Source organism: Notolepis coatsorum (assembly GCF_963971535.1).
Source record: "Notolepis coatsorum genome assembly, chromosome: 2".
NCBI lineage: Eukaryota > Metazoa > Chordata > Actinopteri > Aulopiformes > Paralepididae > Notolepis > Notolepis coatsorum.
In genome coordinates this window covers 213,574,624-213,591,719 of record NC_140166.1, presented here as the reverse complement: position 1 = coordinate 213,591,719, position 17,096 = coordinate 213,574,624, and the positions used below count along the sequence as shown (strand labels likewise).

At 41.2% G+C, this 17,096-nt stretch overlaps 1 protein-coding gene across 3 annotated transcripts in view; it reads left to right on the top strand.

The window, feature by feature from the left end:
- The first annotated feature begins 1,292 nt into the window (after nucleotides 1–1,292).
- The window catches only part of hltf (helicase-like transcription factor), a 95,528-nt gene continuing 79,724 nt past the window's right edge, over nucleotides 1,293–17,096 (top strand). For all 3 annotated transcript variants that reach the window (XM_084307871.1, XM_084307870.1, XM_084307869.1), the window contains exon 1: nucleotides 1,293–1,420. The gene's annotated coding sequence lies outside the window, so the exon portion shown is untranslated. The remainder of the gene's footprint in view (nucleotides 1,421–17,096) is intronic.

Genomic DNA, 17,096 nt, shown 5'->3' with positions numbered 1-17,096 from the left:
ACAAGGCTCTAATCAACATTGCTGCACGCGCCCCCCCTCACGAGCTCCACAGGTGCAGTGGTCTCTATGCTAATGATGCATGCGCCCCCCTCACAAGCTCCACAGTGCAGTGGTCTCTATGCTAATGATGCACGCGCCCCCCTCACGAGCTCCACAGGTGCAGTGGTCTCTATGCTAATGATGCATGCGCCCCCCCTCACGAGCTCCACAGGTGCAGTGGTCTCTATGCTAATGATGCACGCGCCCCCCTCACGACCTCCACAGTGCAGTGGTCTCTATGCTAATGAGGCATGCGCCCCCCTCACAAGCTCCACAGTGCAGTGGTCTCTATGCTAATGATGCACGCCCCCCCCCCTCACGAGCTCCACAGTGCAGTGGTCTCTATGCTAGCTGCTGACACCTGTCTAATCAAAGTGAGAGCAGGTGGACGGTTGCTGACTAATAATAAGCGAGTCAGTGGAAGCGAGTAACGGTTACTTGCCAGCACGGCTGTGCATCATATGCTGCTAATTGGCAACCGCCAGTGTAAATTAGTTGAACTGTTGGGCAACGTCACCACCTGGTAAGTTATTAATGATGATAATAATACGTTTACAGATTGCAGCTCAAAGTGCTTGACACAAAAAACGAAACAAGGGTAAAAAAGAAAATAATTATAAACACAAAATTATAGTAAATCATCTTACTATGATTAAAATATGGTAACAATGGCAAAATAAGAAACAGTAAGAGAATATAACATAAGACGATACATAAAATAACTACAAATAATACAATATTGAAGTAAAAATAGAAAACAGACAATACAAGTAAGATACTAATTAATTTAAAAAGGTACACAAGGTACTGCATCGTTACCTTCTTAAAGTCATATTTAAAATGTTTGAGAAACAAAATAAACAACCAAATATATTATATTTATTAATAATTTCACAACTGGCTAGGAACAGCATGCTATTTTCAATTAAGGATGTAGGGAATTTTACCAGAAGGTGGCCAGTATCATGAAGAGATGACTTAGGCAAAAACATCACTTTCCTCAAAGTGACTTAAGACATTATTTTAAGAAGGTGGCTATATACTCCTCTGCGTTAGAAATTAAATGTAAATTTAAATCAATTTTAATTTTCTACACTCAATGTCAATAATAGAGGTCCCACAAATTATTGTTTACTTTGCCAATCGTTTCCAATGCGAGGGCTTTTACTTTGAAAGCAAAACATCGCGACCGGAAGTCCTGCGTCAGCTTGACTGAGTTAGCGTCACACAGCTAGAATTCAACTGGAGCAGAAGGCGCTTAGATGCACTAGCAGCAGAACTGCGACGGTAGAGTAACGTTCGATATCGACAGCGTATCAGAAACATAAAACAACGTCCCCCCCTACCGTCCGACCAGCACGTCGGTTGTTGTCAAGATAAGGTGAAGTACGGTCGACAAATTGGGTGTAGAGTGTCTTGCCGAACCACCACGTTCTCTTTAGTAACGCCGTTTTAAAACGAGCTAAACTTCACAAAATTAGCTAGTTAGTTAACGGTGTCACGTTAACTTGGTATAGCTAGACCACCGCAACACTACCTGTATTTTGAGCCCAAGGGAGAGAACGGGGGGAGGGGGGATGAAATTAATGTTAGTTAATTCATTAATGTTGATGATTAGAGCCTTGACATAAGTGGTTCTAGCTACGGGAGCGCGTGGTGAATGAATGTTGCTACAAGGCTCGTCTAATCAACATGGTGCACGCGCCCCCCTCACGAGCTCCACAGGTGCAGTGGTCTCTATGCTAATGATGCAAGCGCCCCCCTCACGAGCTCCACAGTGCAGTGGTCTCTATGCTAATGATGCACGCGCCCCCCCCTCCTGAGCTCCACAGTGCAGTGGTCTATGCTAATGATGCACGCGCCCCCCTCACGAGCTCCACAGGGCAGTGGTCTCTATGCTAATGATGCACGCGCCCCCCCCCCCCACGAGCTCCACAGTGCAGTGGTCTCTATGCTAATGAGGCACGCGCCCCCCTCACAAGCTCCACATTGCAGTGGTCTCTATGCTAATGAGGCACGCGCCCCCCTCACAAGCTCCACATTGCAGTGGTCTATGCTAGCTGCTGACACCTGTCTAATCTAAACAAAGGTTGTTGGCTAATAATAAGCGAGTCAGTGGAAGCGAGTAACGGTAAAAAAGAAAATAATTATAAACACAAAATTATAGTAAATCATCTTACTATGATTAAAAGATGGTAACAATGGCAAAATAAGAAACAGTAAGAGAATATAACAAGACGATACATAAAATAACTACAAATAATAATACAATATTGAAGTAAAAATAGAAAACAGACGATACAAGTAAGATACTAATTAATTAAAAAAGGTACACATCGTTACCTTCTTAACACTTTCAGCGCCACGCCTGGTTTTCCGTTTTACCGCTTGAATGCCACCATCGGCGCCAATGTTGACGTTAATATCGCCTAATCTATGTTTTAAATTATGGCTATGTGTCTAATCTGCCCATCGCATTATCAAAGACTATTTTCCAGTCAGTGCTGTGAAGGCAGATTGTTTTTTTATCGCGTCGTTGCCGTTTCAGAGCAGTTAGAAAAGCCCCCGTTTTGATATAAAAAACGGCTCATTCTGGAGCATTCTATGAAAATCGTCTTTTAGTGGAATATTCCACAACGTTGATATTCGTCGGCCTTTTTATGAATCGTTTTCAAATAAACGCTAGATGATCAATATTATACGTGCACGCACGCACATTACGGCCGCGCACTGATAATCGCTCCGTTGATTTCCTCACAGACTTTTACAGTGAAACCGAAAGAAGACATTTCACAAAACAGCTTATAACTAGGGATGTCCCGATCGCCTTTTTTTGCTTCCGATCCGATCCCGATCATATGATTTTAAATATCTATCGATCCGATCGTTTCCGATCCGATCTTTCACATTAGTAATCAATTTTGACGCATTTTTGTCAGAAACTGGCAGAGTGAGACAAGCCCATCTGTTGCCTATAATAGGGCGCGAGAGCGGAGGCTTTTGTTATTACATTCACCCTGAGAAATGTGCTTCTGCTTCATGAGAAATATTAAAAGTTTCAATATATGTTTGCACATTAGTATACATTCAGTGTTCGACTTACGTAATGGTCCATTCTGGTCTGAAACGACGACGTAACGTTATTCTCCAGTTGAAAAGATAGTCTGAAAACTTCGCCTCCAGCCTGCTGCTTCATGAGTTTTTCCTCCACGCGGAATCTCCTCCTTGCAAACATTGCAACTTGTTTGACTTTCTATTTTAAAATGCTTAGTTCCAAACCTCTGACATTAAGTCTAGCTGCTCAAGTCAGTGGATATTAACCGTGTTTCGGGAGCGACGTGTTGTTGTTGTGATGTGGTCGCGACTCGCGTGTAGCGTCTAAATTAAAGGGAATGTTTGTTGCAACGGTGAAAATTAAAGGGGAATGTGTTTGTTGTGGATAATTATTCTGCTCTGTGTGACAATAAATACATTAATGATGATATATTATATGTAATTTAAAACCAAAACTAAGGCCTCCGTATGAGTTTAAGACGTGGACATGGTCATGTTTGTTGAATAAAATTTTTCTTTTTTTGACTGCCGATTTTTATTATTATTTTTTCCCGATCGCCGATACTCTGAAAAGCACGTGATCGACGCCGATTCCGATCACGTGATCGGATCGGGACATCCCTACTTATAACTTCATCAAACTTACTCTGATTATCCTACCACTGATAACATAGAGTCCTTACCTGACATCAGATGGTATCCAACTGGTATATTCCAATTCCTGATCACCATTCGATACGTGTATGGATCCAACGCGATACAGTAGAACTCCATGATCCGCGGGGATCTGAGGCTCCAGAATGAACTCTAGTAACCCCGGCTGGATCAGTGAACTGGAAAATGTGGAGTACCGGATTTTTTTCCCCATTCATTTTCATTGAGTCCATTCCAAAATCACTTATGTCATCTGGGAGACGACAGGGGGCGCTTTTTTCCACAGTGATCGCCGGCGCCCCTCGGCTATACTCGGGTAGGCTCGGGTGATGCAATAATTTTTCAGATCGCAAAAAAAAAATAATAATAATAATTCCGAGAAATCTCGTGAGTGGCATGCAACCACCTATAAAAAAACCAGAGAAATCTCGTGAGTGGCACTGAAAGTGTTAAAGTCATATTTAAAAATTTTGAGAAACAAAATAAACAACCAAATATATTATATTTATTAATAATTTCACAACTGGCTAGGAACAGCATGCTATTTTCAATTAAGGATGTAGGGAATTTTACCAGAAGGTGGCCAGTATCATGAAGAGATGACTTCGGCAAAAACATCACTTTCCTCAAAAAGTGACTTAAGCCATTATTTTAAGAAGGTGACGACTATATACTCCTCTGCGTTAGAAATTTATTTAATGCAGCACCGCTGCTACAGTAGACGTGGCTGCTTTGGGTAAAGAATGCATTCTGGGGTGGATTTCAGTGAGCCTCGCTCAGCTTGTGCAGAAAGAGCAAGAACTTCGAGTCCAGTGATTGCACCTCTCGCTACATAAACGTTTTTCATTGATCTTAAGGGCACTTGAAAGCCATGCTACAAAAGTAAAGATATCTTACTTGAAAGTGACTCCGGTAAAAGTTAAGTCACCGGGGCGCCCTCGTGGTGCACCACGTTAGTGCATCGCACACCTACGCAGGTCAGTGAATACCACAACCACTACACCAGAGGAAGCTCAACAAATCATGTTAAACCCAGATTCGGCTCAAACAAGGGACTAAATATGTTTCGCAATTATGCCACATCAATGTGGAACGCCCTACCCAAAGCTGTAAAGGAATGTGAATCCCTACCCACATTCAAAACCGCTCTTAAAGAGCACCTACGGGAGGCTGCAATTCGAAACTGGCCACCGTAAATGCCCAAAACCCCCACCACCTCCTAATAGACAGTCTCCTCCCCACCCAGGGACCGAAACTAGAGAGCGCCACCCGCCATTTGCGCTCAGTTTTTACGTTTGGCGCCTCCCACTGAGACGTCTGAGCGCCGTGTGATGGGCTATCAAATAGTCATGTGAAAACCGAAAATCATGATCCAATTCTTTAGCGGAGTTCTCACTCGCTGTCTCAGCCGACATGAAGCGTGCACCGCTCACTGCTGCTAGCCCCTCCCCACCTGTTTCTGTATGCCTGCATGTAAACAGAGGCTATTGCCTCCGAGTCACCGTGACGTTAGTTAGCACTGCTGCTGCTGCTAATGCCTGCATGTAAACAGAGGCTATTGCCTCACCGTGACGTTAGTCTAGTCAGTGTGGGACCTTCGTGAGATAACGTTAGCTACCGTTACAAAATGATCCAGTCAAATACGTATACGCAGCATTTCCCCTGACCGGGGTGGGCGATGATCGTTGTGTAGAGTGATATTTCTGCCGGCCGGCTATGATGGCTCTGTGGTTCTGCATCTAGATAGCTGTTGATTATTCCCCCGAGGGGCTTCTGGTAGAGTGAATGACCACGTATTGCTGATATTCCAGAATGTTCCATATATCAAAGAATGCTTCGATGTTCTAGATTATTCCAATATGTCATTTTTACATTGTTTGAATGTTCCAGTATGTTCTGGAGTGTTCCAATCTTGAATCCAATATGTCCGCAATAATATAAACACGTCGGGGAAAGCATTAAAAAACTCTGAGCACGTAGGTCTCTCTGTCCCAAATCCTCGGTTATTAAAGATTGTACTATATGGTGACCTTGCATAACTGAGATTAAAAGGCCATTTATACACTATTCTGCGTGTTGTGCAGACAAGAATTTGGCTGCATCTTCAGGCGAGTTGAGGAGAACCCTTGCTCCTTGTTTATCGACAATGCGAAGTATTGCAGGGTATATTAGTAGGGGTCTGTATTTCTCCAGGTATAGTTGAGACATCACCGTCTTGAACTTGGCACGCAGTTCCACTACATCACGACAATAATCTTCAAAGCAGTGTATTGGTACCTCCATGTATTTCAGATTGCCTTTCATCCTGCGAGTTTCACGAATAATCATTTCTTTTATTCTGACTTGGCGCAGTATAACCAATATCACTCTGAGCTTAGCGTTATTGCCAATGGAGCGGGTCCCCAATCTGAAGCACTGTTCCACCTCTGGTACATTAGGAAGGATCTCTGTTCCCAAGATTTTCTGTAATTCTGTGGCAAACTCTTCAGGGTTTGCACATCTCACTGATTCGTCCAGACCGACAATACGAATATTCAGCTTGCGTTTTTGATATTCCATCTCGAATATTTTGGCTTTCTGTTCTTCATTGATTCGCTTAAGCTCCAACGTTATTCCGCTGAGCTCCGTCTTGATTTCTTTGTAGTTCCCCTTCATCTCAGCAGTTAGGTTAACATTGTTAACCTCTACTTCATTGTAGATGCGAGTGAAATTGTTTTCGTGGGCTTCCATTACTTTTTCCAGAGCCTCGGTGCGTTTAATCTGTGCGTCGGCGTCCGCTCTCAGCGCATCAATTTTGCCTTCAATAGATTCTTTAATATCATCTACTTTTTGAGTTATTATGCTAGTTATTGTCTTCCCCATTTCCTCCATTTTCCGGATGATATGTTCGGTATCTGCGGAGGTGTTTGATGGGGTTGGACTTGAAGCGGCCACTGTCAAGTCTATATTTCCTGCTGTCCGCTGTACGAATCCTGATTCCTGCGGCGGGACCTCTACGACTGTTTTTGGACTCGTTGTGGCTTTCTTTGGTGACATCTCGATTATTTTGGTCAATATAGTTAGTTGATAGTCTCAGTTGATATATGCGTCAAGTTTTAAACGCATTAATGGTTTATAAATATGTTTTTAAAACGAAAAAAAAAATAACGGGTGAGCAGCTGTGTCACATGCGACCTACTCCATTCTAACGCTAAACCGGAAGCCTGTTTTTTATTAATGGGAAATAATTCCACTACTTCTCCAATTTATACTTTAGATGTTTAAGCATAGCAATGCTCTTTTAAGATCTAAGTTAATGTTCTCTTCCTTTTACTTGTTTTTTTCTTTTTCATCCGCTCTCTGATTTATTGTGGCTCTCTCTTCAGTTCAATACCTTCATATTATTCATGGGTTACTATAAATTACACAAGTTCATATAAAATGTAAGTGATTAGGGCATGACAATTGAAGCTTATTTTTGGTCTTTATTTTTAGTTTTATCATTTAAATTTTTATTTATTTATTTTTTACGGGAAAGTGGCCAAGCCACAGTCGACATTCTACTTATGGTAGAATTTAGAGTGTTAGATCCTATGGTATACATAGGAATGTTAAGGATAATTTGATCATTCTGGGATATCCGGTGGTGTAAGGGAGGGAGTCATACGCAAAGGTTGTGTTCATGTACGACTCTCGTGGGAGGGAAGGGTAGGGGATTTTTATTTGTATATATGTATGTTTTTAAGCTCGGCTCTCAACGGGACCTCACTAGTGGGATGTATATCTATTATTGCCTCGCACTCTAGAAGCATTACCAAAAATTACAATGCAACATGTATAGACTATGGCTAGTTTGAATATAATGATATGGAACACCGGGGGAATAAATAACCAACTCAAACGCAAAAGCGTGCTCACACTGATGAAAAAAGAACACGTGGACATTGCTCTGCTAAGCGAAACGCACATTCTAGGGAAAGACATAGATAAATTAGCGGACAACATATACCATAATATCAGTCACTCCTCTATTGGTACGAGAAATCGGGGTGTAGCAATAGTCGTTAAACGTAAGTTGAATATTGTACTAAAGGGAGTATGGTCTGATGTAGAAGGTCGGATAACTATAGCTAAGATTGAACATAAGAACAGGAAAATAGCGTTGATAGCGGTATACGCCCCAAATTTGTACGAAGAAGATTTCTTCACTACATTAACCAATGCAATGTTAGACATTCCCGATTACTCATTTATAATAGGAGCGGATTTTAATGCCATCTGGAACCCAAGGATGGACAAATCTTACCTCGCCTTTTCCAGCGAACAAAAGAATTCATCGAAGGCATTAAAGGATTGGTCAAAGATTACAGGTGTAAATGACTTATGGCGGTTACTTAATCCCACGACCCGAAAGTACTCTTGTCGATCTGCGAGACATAATACACTATCCAGAATAGATTATGTCTTTGCATCACAGAGACTATTTGATAATTATGAAGTGGAAATGATACCCAACGCACTATCAGATCACTTATTTACTAGAGTTGTTCCGATACCGATACCAGTATCGGAAATGCCGCCGATACTGCCTAAAATGCTGGTATCGGTATCGGCGAGTACCCTCTAATGTTGCGCTCCGATACCATATGACGTAATTTATCAACAACACTGCGGACGTTGGGCTCTGTAGATACTTTATATACTCATACTTCGCTGGGTGAGCATTATAAAACAAACGTGTGCTTAATCGACCGTGAATTAAAGTGTCAATTGCCATTAACAGCAGAGCAGATACTTTCTTAAAATGCCATTGTCCCGACAGCGCTGTTGACGGGGAGCTCTGATGAGTTCGCTTGGTGGCTGGTGTTATTAGCATTGAACAGCTAACCGAAAGCTAGCTTTGACGTTACCTTGGCTAAAGTTGGGGCTATTCATAATACAGCAAAGTACAGCAAGTTGGCAAAGGAGTATTCCAAGTTAAATCACAATGTCACCGGCAGTAACGTTACAGTCTTTCCATATAGCGGTAGCTCATGCTAGCTAACCTAGCTCACGGTAACGTTGTCATTGCATGTCGCGTACACAATTAATGACATGTTGCGGACAGCCATATCGGCGACAATGTTTAGCTTTTAGTGCCAAATGATAAGAGTCTGAGGCGGAGTCTCAAAAGAGAATGTTGAATATTTATTGTGCAAAAATCACAACAACAGAGCCTCTGGTACTAAACGGAGCCTTCTTGTGGAAGCAAGTGCAGCAACGAATAATGTCCGTGTGGAACTAATGTGCCAACAACCTTTCCGTGGGTGAACTCATTGAGATAGTTTTCAATTACTGATACTAATACTAATCTATACAATCACCTGTTGTTGAATAAATACCATTACTTTATAGTTATTACTAAAAAACAGTATATATAAAACAGTAGCTGTATTAAAAAAAAAACGTATAATTTATATAATATCTTTTTATTTTTTTAATGTATGCACTGGTATCGGATAAGTATCGGTATCAGGCGATACCCAAAGCTTAGGTATCGGAATCGGATCGGAAAGGAAAAAATGGTATCGGAACATCTCTATTATTTACTCCTTAAAGGTACATTTGGTATACTATCCTCCCGAGCCCCAAGATGGCGATTTAACTCGTTGCTGCTTAATAACAAGGAATTCATTACACAACTCAAAGAAGCTCTTATAGTATTCCAACGGGAGAATGCAAACTCTGTGCAAGACCCCAGAATAATATGGACGTCGGTAAAGGGAATGATCAAAGACTTCACGGATAGCTTTTCCTCCAAAATGCGCAAGAATCAAAGCACAAAACTGGCTGAGCTGGAAACGCTTTACTCAACGTTATTTAATTCTCTGAAATACAACAACTCAACTCGACTAGAAAATCAAGTTAACGTACTAAAAATAGAGATCAATGCCATATACAGACAACAATCGGAAATACAAATACGCAGCACAAGACAACAGCAGTACTCCCATGGTTCCAAACCCAGCCACCTATTAGCCATGCGATTAAGAATTAATGCAACATTTGCAGATATAACTACCATTAGAGCACAACAAGTACTTGTAACGGATCCTGTAAAAATAAACGATACATTCAAAGTATTCTACTCCGACTTATATAAATCAGAAATGACCTTCGATCAAAACAAAATGGACACATTTCTTAATCAAATTATTCTCCCTAAACTTTCAGAGGATGACGCTAAACAGTTAGAAACACCGATCACACTAGAGGAACTCAAGGCCATAACCGCAATGAAAAGTGGTAAGGCTCCTGGAAGAGACGGTTTCCCATCAGAAATGTACCTTTCTTGTTGGGACATAATTGGCCCCTTATTACTAAATATGATCTTATACTCAGTCAAGGAGGGGAACTTCCATAAAAATGACAATATTGCACTCATAACAGTCCTCCTTAAAAAAGACAAAGACCCCAACGAGTGCGGTAGTTATAGACCTTTAAGCCTCCTCGGAACAGATATCAAACTGTACTCTAAGGTATTAGCCATCAGATTACAAAAGCATATGACGTCTTTAGTTCACCCGGACCAAACTGGCTTCATAGGAGGCCGCCTGATCACTGAGAACATAAGACGTATACTGCACGTACTTGATGCCGACAAGGAGGACACCATACCTAAGGTGATGCTGTCCCTGGATGCTATGAAGGCCTTTGACAGGCTGGAATGGTCGTATCTGTGGGCAGTGCTAGAAAGGATGGGGTTAGGAAAAGGATTCATCGATATGATTAAAGTATTATACAAAGACCCATCGGCCATGATTACAACAGGCACAATCATCTCCCAAATATTTCCGGTATCACGCTCTGCCAGACAGGGTTGTCCTCTTAGTCCCGGACTGTTCAATCTATCATTAGAGCCTTTAGCACAATATATAAGACAATCCCAATCCATAGAACCAATCGTAATCAAGGGCACACAACAAAAAATTTGTTTATATGCGGACGATGTAATATTGTTCATGCAAAACCCCAACACCACATTGCCTCATCTGCTCAAGTTGATTGAGGACTTTGGTGATTTATCGGGATTTAAAGATAAATTGGCCGAAGTCGGCTTTCCTTCCACTTAACACCCCTGCAAAAAAAGATACAACCCTCCCAGGACAGATACCGATGGTAAAACATTTCAGATGCTTGGGAGTGGAAATATTCCCTACCATAAGACAAACGGTGAAGCACAACTACACAAAAATCCAAAACAAAATCAAAGACGACCTTGATAGATTGGCAAAACTTAAAAACACAGTACAAGCACGGATATCAATAGTTAAGATGGATGTACTACCTAAAATCAACTTCTTCAGTTCAATGCTACCGTTACCCCCTCCAGAGGGTTACTGGAAAAGATTACACTCCTCCACATACAAATTTATTTGGAATAACAAACCACCACGTATAAAAAGATCCACCGCACAGAGAAATAAAGCAGATGGTGGCATGGCATTTCCAGATTTTTTCCTATATTTTAAGGCGTACACATTAAGTCCATTGACAACATGGTTTGACTCCCAAGCATTAGCATCCTGGAGAAAAATAGAAGAAAACATAGTAGCCCCACATAGACTGAAGGACATAGCATACACTAAACTACCAATCAAGCACTGTGAACGAGAATTTGGCCCCATAATTACTCATGCGATCCGGATATGGCGTGAATCACAAAAAAAAATCCTAACCCACAAAAATGGCACAATCATACTCCCTTATTCAATAACAATGCACTCTTAATTGGAAAACGACCTATAAGATTCCCTATATGGGAAGAGCAAGGCATACACTCATTAGGGGATGTTTTTAACAAACAGGGTTTTTGTAGTGATAAAGAAATACGCAATTTTTTTTATCTCACCAAGTCCACATGGCTTTTTCACAAACAGTTAGAGCTATGTTTGAAGTCTCACGGTGTTCCATTAGACAGACCAATTGAACACCACAGATACCACAAATTCTTCTACGCAAGAGGTTTTGTTTCAGAATTTTATCATCAATTACTAACGTCCTCGTATGAAACCCTCCAACTTGACTCTGTCTGGAGGAGGGATATACCAGACCTGGAAAATGACTTTGATTGGCAAGGAGCCTGGGAAAATGTCCGACTTACATCAAGGAACCCGGATCATCAACAAATCAATCTTAACTATATTCACAGGACATACTTGACTCCTATAAGACTGTGCCGAATGGGGCTTAAACAAGATTCCAAATGCACCCAAAGTGCAAATGGGGACGAAGGGACATTTATGCACATGTATTGGGACTGCTCACCAGTTAAGGCATTCTGGAAAGATGTGACCCAACAAATATCAAAACTCGTATCTTGGAATATACCTGTACACCCCTCGGTATTATTATTGAATGATGTTTTTGAGTTTGCAGTGAATCCACAGCTAAAGAGATTGGTTTTATCGGGTATCACAGTAGCCAAAAAGCTGATCGCATCACGCTGGTTTCAACCGGAAAAAATTTGCCGTAAAGTTTGGTTTCTTACATATCTCGATGTAATTTACCATGAAATATCTACAGCAAGAATTCTGGGTCTCAATGAATCCAAAATGTCAATGTGGTTAGAAGTGGTGGAGAGAATAAAAGCTAGCTTATAATGGTAGTGTCTGGTTAGGTGCAAGGGATAGTGGAGGTACTTCTCAAGGTGGGGTCCGGGAGGGGGGGGTTCGAGCTGAGCATATGTGTGTAGGTTTTTTTAGATAACAGGTATTAGGGGTATATCTTATATAAGACAACTAACTAAAATGTGATCTCATTGGATGTGCCCTGACAATTAATGTTTGTATATCTTATCGTGTGTTGTCATGTTTGTTTATATGTTTGTTTAAAAAATAATAAAAAAATAAAATACAAAATTACCCAGTCAACTATTCACTTAGTTTAATACACGAGGCATTGTGTAACGTTATCCAGCCGGCTAGCTACGGATAGCTCCCGACATCAACAAATCCTCCAGCAATAGTCCAGTGCATAATACCTCCGTTGGCTAGGTAACTAGTCACTACGAAATGTCGCAGTAAACTAAATAGTTCACTGAGGCGTTGTCCCAACGCCATCCAGCAGTAGCTACAGATAGCTCTTGACATCAATGTCCTACAACAACAACATGCGTATTCGAGTCCCTGGTTTACATCGCATGAGTGAGGGCTGCTGACTAGGGTCCAGGTGCAGCGCCGGAGAATTCTTTTGCATGCTGAATGTAGCGTTTAGGGTCCAGCTGCACCCCCGGAGAATCCTTGCTGGAGCTGGAGGCCACTCGAGTATACACACAGACAGTGGAGCTGTTTGCAGACAGCAAGGTGGCGATGTCTCGCAGATAACACAATCACAAGTATGATTATATAATATATATATTTTATTAAAAAAAAAATCTATATAAAATAATAATAAAAAAAATGTGTATAAAAGAAAAGTTGGCGGGTAAGAAATATGCTTGGCGGGTAGATTCTTCCCATCTACCCGCCACTGGCTGGTGAGTCAAAAAGTTAATTTCGCTCCCTGTCCCCACCGCATGTATATATTCCCTCCCCGCCGTATGTATATCTCTCTCCCACCCACCCACCCCCTCCTAATGTACAGTCCCCTCCCCATCATATGTATATACTCTGTCAGGATCTAGGGGTAACAGTACTGTATATTTGAATACCGTTTATGTCACAAATGTATCAGTACTAAATACCTATATGTCCCTATGCCATAAATGTCATGTATGTCATAAATGTCTATATGAATTGAAAATGGGGGACCCTGATGGAAACAAGACAAACGTCTTTCTCAGGTCTGCATCCCCTTAACAATTGTGTGTATTTAGCCGTACTGTATTCTACCCATTCTGCAATCTGTTAAATAAAGTTTTCATTCATTCATTCATTCATTCATTCATTCATTCACTTGTTTGCAGTCAACATTGTCGAAACGGATTGTTTTTTAATCGGTTCATTTCCGTTTTAAAGCATTTTGAAAAGCCCTTGTTTTCTTGAAAGTTTCAGGAAAATATAAAGATTTTGTGATAATCGCCCTTTACTGGAATATTCTGGAATACACAAAAACAGTCATTTTTCTGCCTATTTATGAATCATTTTCAAATAAACGCTCGATTATCGATAGTATGTGGTACTTGTTGTGAAGGATCAGATTAAACCGAATATATATATTTATTTATGGATATATATTTAATAGTATTTGTATATCGTTTGATATCCCTTGTATATTCCTTGTACTGTACATATACACTGAATATCCCTTTATTCTACTACAGCCCATAATAGTTCATTCTCTTATTGGACAAAAGGACCAGGCGCCAGGGACAAGCCCCTGGCGTTCAAGTTCAAAGGTACCAACGAGACATGCCTTTACTAGCCTCAGCTCCGCGCAGGAATACGGCTACCGAAAGCAGAGCGGCACTACTTGTCCACTGTGCATATAAATATGGCGCAAGAAATGTAGAATTCCTCTTAGTCCTTTACCCTTCTACCCAACTAAGTAACAAGACGTGAAGCCTCACCCCACGATACCGCGTGCGGTGTAGTACGGCCTGTTTGGCCTTAGAATAGCAGTGAGACCTCGTGCGAATTAATAGCTGAATTGCCAGAGTTTGGCACCGTATTTCTATTAAGTAATAATAGTCTATTATGTATGGTGCATCGTTCGGTTAGAGTTCTAAAGTGAGCAGCACCCCCATCGTTTCCTCGCGTTATCTAGAGTCTTAACCAGGTTGGGCAGACCACGCGTGGTGCTTTCATCCGAGGAGTTCTAGGCAAGGACGAGTGGACCTGCACATTGGATTACCTACCCCGACGACTGCTGAGCCCTATACGGCATGGAATATCTATTTGCTTTGGTGCTTTGATTTGTGGAGCGGATAATCGCCAACACCGGTGAGTGTTGGATTTACCCCGAGAGGAGCCAAGGTGAGACGGCGCTCAGACCAGACTGAGGTCGCCTCGCTTCTTCTTCGTTGTGGACCGACAGCTACAGCTACAGCTATCGTCTACAAGAGAGCCCAAGTGTATTCATCTGCGGATCAAGGTTCTACGGGCACTGTGTTCTGTACCTGGACTCTCCCTAGAAATCGTTGACCAGACGGGATACAGCCGACGGCTCTCCTACCCCCCCTACTGGCTTACAACCGGCGGGACCCCTTCAGTATATTATCCAGCTATAATCATTAAGTGACCATCGCTATAATCCCCTAAGAGCCAGGTTGTATACTTGCTTCCTGTGTAACCAGAGATTGGACATTCAGTGTTGATTTGCCTACGAGTACTCATTTGCCTTACAAGAGCATTCAATTCAAATCATAAATGTAATAAGTAATTATTATATGTACCTTTTGCTATATATTAAATATTTGACTATTACCTTTTGTGTGGACCTGATTTCATATGTGGGAAAGTGTTCATCATACTTAGATATCGTGTACTGTATGGCCAGTAATTAAAGTACATAAAGCGGTAGTGGTTTAATGATACCATACTTATCAATACAGTCAGGGAATTGTACCCCTCAGTTACAGTACTTATGCACGCTAGAGAAGCGATCTGAAAAATCTATTCTCATTTCCTGATCAGCGCGCACACACACACACCAAAAATAGATTCCTTACCTCATATCAGATGTTCTCCAAAAAGATTATTCCAATTCCTGATCGCCATTCCAAATATCGATCACGTTTATTTATTCAGCGCTGGGTACTGTAAATATGTATTCCACGTTGTTTTCCGGCTCGGCAATCACTTCGGTCGCTTCAGATGGCTTGCCGGATAAGTAAAATGAGGAAACTGGACCCCCCCCCCCCCCCCCCCACCAGTCTAATCCAATGTGGTGCAGTTACACAGGGAGAGACGATAGAGGGTGGTATTTTCCCAATGCAGCTCAGAGAGAGTTTGGAGCACTAGCGTGAGGCTCGATTGATGAAATATGAATTCAAATCGCTAATAATTAAAAAAAACGACAAACAAACGCTAGTGTTGCTGGCATTCAACTGGTGGCATGAACTAACGACAAAGCGTCCGTGGCACTCAAAGTGTTAATGTACTTGGGTATCAAAAGTGTTTATCTGGTGTTAAAATGTAAGTAAGTAAAAGTAACAAAAAACTTCTCTCAAAACTTTATTAAATGTATTTCTCCCTCAACTCCCTTCTCTTGCACGCCTGAAGTCGGATCAAATGTAACTTTTCAAAATGGCTTGGACAGTCGATGGTGTCCACTAAGGGTGGACGGTATGGTCTAAAATGTATATCACGGTATAATTTGAAGCATAGACGGTAACGGTATATATCACGGTATCAGTGTTTCCGTTCGAATTTTTTTTTGCCTGATAGGCAGACTACCGTAATTCCTCTAATAGTAACCCCGGCTTGTATTTGTTTCAACTGTAGCGGATACCAGGCTTGTATTAGGAGGAGGCATGTATAAGAGAGAGGCCTATATTTCTAATTGTCAAACAGATCATAATGAATAAATCAACATTTTGTGTCAGTTTGAACCCAGTAAAATGTACTGGGTTCATTTATTGAAACCAAGTACTGTATGAAATACGGTAGTAAACAGTGCAATTACAGGTGGTGAAAGTAAAATAGTGCAATCACAATACTGGTATAATAATAATAACTTCGTTTTATACAATTCTGAGGTAGGCTTACTCTTTTGGTAAACATTAACACCATACCATTATATGGTATTTACTGCACAGCCAGGCCAGCATATAACAACAATAACAAAATTGTTGTATACAGTCATTATATTCCAAATAAAATAAATCCCGAGTCGAGACTCCGTGCTGCTCCCAACGAATCCCAATAGTATGAATAATTCATATAAGAAAAACGATAGGGAAATCTCTTACCTTTCTCCACTGGTTAAAAATGCCAGGAACTGAAATTGAAACTTGCTGTGCGCCGCGGTGATATGTGTTTATTATGAAATGACAATTGCGTGTTGACACGCCCACTGCGCGAAGCCTCCTAAATAACTTTTTCCAGTTTGCACATATCTATTATCTATGACTAATTCTATCTATTTTTAGGGGCAAATGCGAGTGAAATAGTCGCGCTGTGGTTACATGACGTCATTGCTATTTTAGAGCTGCTCTACCGGTTACAAGGTATAGTCAAAATCCATACCGTAGAGCAAATTCATACCGTTTATACCGTATACCGTTTATACCGTCCACCCCTAGTGTCCACTGTAATAGTTTATCAGTGAGCTGGATGCAATTCTACCTGGAGGGGAGATAACAGATGGTGGAGGTAAAAGGTACCCATTTACAGTAAAATCAAATACATTTACAGATTACAACCTTTATTTAATGGTTAATATTTTGA